Here is a 3,572-nt window from a genome sequence, read left to right on the forward strand (position 1 = left end):
GTTCTCTCACTTAGAAATCATGGAGGGGTCTGAAATTGTCATCGTAGGTGCATGTCCACTGTGAGAGACATAATCTAAAAAAAATCCAGAAATCACAATGTATAATTTTTTAACTATTTATTTGTATGATACAGCTGCAAATAAGTATTTGAACACCTGTCTATCAGCTAGAATTCTGACCCTCAAAGACCTGTTAGCCTGCCTTTAAAATGTCCACCTACACTCCATTTATTATCCTAAATTAGATGCACCTGTTTGAGGTCGTTAGCTGCATAAAGACACCTGTCCACCCCATACAATCAGTAAGAATCCAGCTACTAACATGGCCAAGACCAAAGAGCTGTCCAAAGACACTAGAGACAAAATTGTACACCTCCACAAGGCTGGAAAGGGCTACGGGGAAATTGCCAAGCAGCTTGGTGAAAAAAGGTCCACTGTTGGAGCGATCATTAGAAAATGGAAGAAGCTAAACATGACTGTCAATCTCCCTCGGACTGGGGCTCCATGCAAGATCTCACCTCGTGGGGTCTCAATGATCCTAAGAAAGGTGAGAAATCAGCCCAGAACTACACGGGAGGAGCTGGTCAATGACCTGAAAAGAGCTGGGACCACCGTTTTCAAGGTTACTGTTGGTAATACACTAAGACGTCATGGTTTGAAATCATGCATGGCACGGAAGGTTCCCCTGCTTAAACCAGCACATGTCCAGGCCCGTCTTAAGTTTGCCAATGACCATTTGGATGATCCAGAGGACCGCATGAATTCGCTCCAAGGATCGGTAACGAACCGCGGTGAAGGCCGCACGCGTTCAGTGTCTCAGCTGGAAGAATGGATTTGATTATAATATTCTTTATCCGACTCCATTTATCATAGTTGTCGCATTTAGAAGAGAATCCCAACCGGTTGTTTGGTCATCTATATTTGATAGTTAATCATACATTTGATCGTTCCGTTTTAACCCTTTGTTACAATTATACCGTTCCACATTGGAGATTGAATTACAGATTAATTCAGAAAGGATCAAAATGTAACAATTTATTAACAATCAAGTAAATGTAAAATGTCAATTACATCATAGACATAAATCTCTTCTAAAAGGAAACACAAATTCTAGTTATGGTTACACTCTAAATAGTTTCAAATAGATGTAAACATAAACCATTAATTATGCTCTGTAGGCCTCTGCCTAGAATGTTACCTGTGAGATAGAGAGAGAGAGAGAGAAGGAGAGAGAGAGAGCTAAAGAATAGCTCTCTCCAGAGAAAGCAGAGAATCAAAAGAGGGCGAGCTACAGATGAAATCCTCTTTTATCCTCTTCCCTGATGTCACTTGTAAAACTGACCAATCAGACCAAACCGTGAGACATTTGAAAGTAACCAATCAGACAAAACTTCCCCCATTGAATCAAAGGTGCGAAACCTTTTGGCCAGCCGGCCAGTCATTCTTTTGTTCTTAGAAACTCCAACTGGCCCCTCTGATGGCGTTAAGGGGGAAGGGGTTGAGTCAATTTCAATATCTTGATCACGACGATGGCTACAAACAGCAAAGCAGATGATTTTGTTCTATTTCAAATATCTTTGATTATTTTCCACCTTACAATCCAGAGGAGTCATGGGAGAAAGTCATGTGGTCAGATGAGACCAAAATATAACTTTTTGGTCATAAATCCACTAAACGTGTTTGGAGGAAGAAGAATGATGAGTACCATCCCAAGAACACCATCCCTACTGTGAAGCATGGGGGTGGTAGCATCATGCTTTGGGGCTGTTTTTCTGCACATGGGACAGGGCGACTGCACTGTATTAAGGAGAGGATGACCGGGGCCATGTATTGCGAGATTTTGGGGAACAACCTCCTTCCCTCAGTTAGAGCATTGAAGATGGGTCGAGGCTGGGTCTTCCAACATGACAATGACCCGAAGCACACAGCCAGGATAACCAAGGAGTGGCTCTGTAAGAAGCATATCAAGGTTCTGGCGTGGCCTAGCCAGTCTCCAGACCTAAACCCAATAGACAATCTTTGGAGGGAGCTCAAACTCTGTGTTTCTCAGCGACAGGCCAGAAACCTGACTGATCTAGAGAAGATCTGTGTGGAGGAGTGGGCCAAAATCCCTCCTGCAGTGCAAACCTGCTGAAAAACTACAGGAAACGTTTGACCTCTGTAATTGCAAACAAAGGCTACTGAACCAAATATTAACATTGATTTTCTCAGGTGTTCAAATACTTATACTTATAATATTTGCAGCTGTATCATACAAATAAATAGTTAAAAAATCATACATTGTGATTTCTGGATTTTTTTTTAGATTATGTCTTTCACAGTGGACATGCACCTACGATGACAATTTCAGCCCCCTCCATGATTTCTAAGTGGGAGAACTTGCAAAATAGCAGGGTGTTCAAGTACTTATTTTCCTCACTGTATATATATATTTAGTGCTGTCAATCGATACAAAGAAAACTAATCACAATTCTTTCTGTGATTTAATCGCTAATAAAACAGAGTTTTTAATATTTTTATATTGTAATAATTTCACAGTTACTCTCCAAATTAACGTAGAAACGACTTCAAGACAGAATATTTTAAATATCTGTTATAATGGCAATGTCTTTTTATGAATGAAGGCCAGTATCACTGATACTGATACTGAGGTCTCTATGAAATGGTCGGCCGGAAGTTTTCTTGATAAAGTTTGATGAATATTTTTCTTACACAAACGCATCGATTTGTTTCAGAAGGCCTTTATTAACACCCCGGAGCCGCGTGGAGCAGTTATTTGATGAGCAGATGCACTTTTTATGGACTTCAAAAGCAGAGCAACTCTAAATCCAATTCTAAAGCTTGGATTAGCCTGGGCTTTTGTCATATAACTCCGATTTTATTCGTCTGAAAGAAGAATGTCATATACACCTAGGATGACTTTGAAATGGGACCCTAACACCATGTCTACACCGAACGCGACCGTTGACGCGTCATATCGCAACGCTCCGCAACAGCTAGAAGTTATCTATACTGGACGCGACAAAGCGATTGCTGCAAAGCATTTGTTATTCATGTCAGTACGTCATAAATAGAACGAGGCATCAGTTTACTGTCGGGGATGTGTCGCGTCGTGCCACATCCAGTGTAGACAACATGACTGATTATAATGGGTTAAATTGTCTTGCAGTTGTGTTTCTATTTTTAGGTCCTCTCCCAAATGGCACCCTAAACACTCGCGGTCTTCCTGCGAGTCCACACTTTCGTAACACAACGCCACTTTGACTGTCAAGAAGTCGTCTGCTGTGGAGCTTGTGTGGGCTCAGCAAAAGTGCACATCGAGGGCGCATTTTTACCGCAAAGCACCCTTCTGTTCGCGAGCACCTAAAATGACAGATGGGACATCCTACGTTCTCATGGACTTAATGCACGCGGCAGCCTTTGAAGTGTGCCAACTGGGACAGGGCCTTAGTTGAAAATGGTGTTTTGTAAATGACCCCTTAGGGAGGAACTCCATGCATCATACAAAGAGCACTCTTTTAAGAGCACAGGATAAGACTGCTATTTATAGTTTTTGGTATTGAATAAGCATT

The sequence above is a fragment of the Gobio gobio genome, assembly GCF_949357685.1.
Source record: "Gobio gobio genome assembly, chromosome: 3".
Lineage (NCBI taxonomy): Eukaryota > Metazoa > Chordata > Actinopteri > Cypriniformes > Gobionidae > Gobio > Gobio gobio.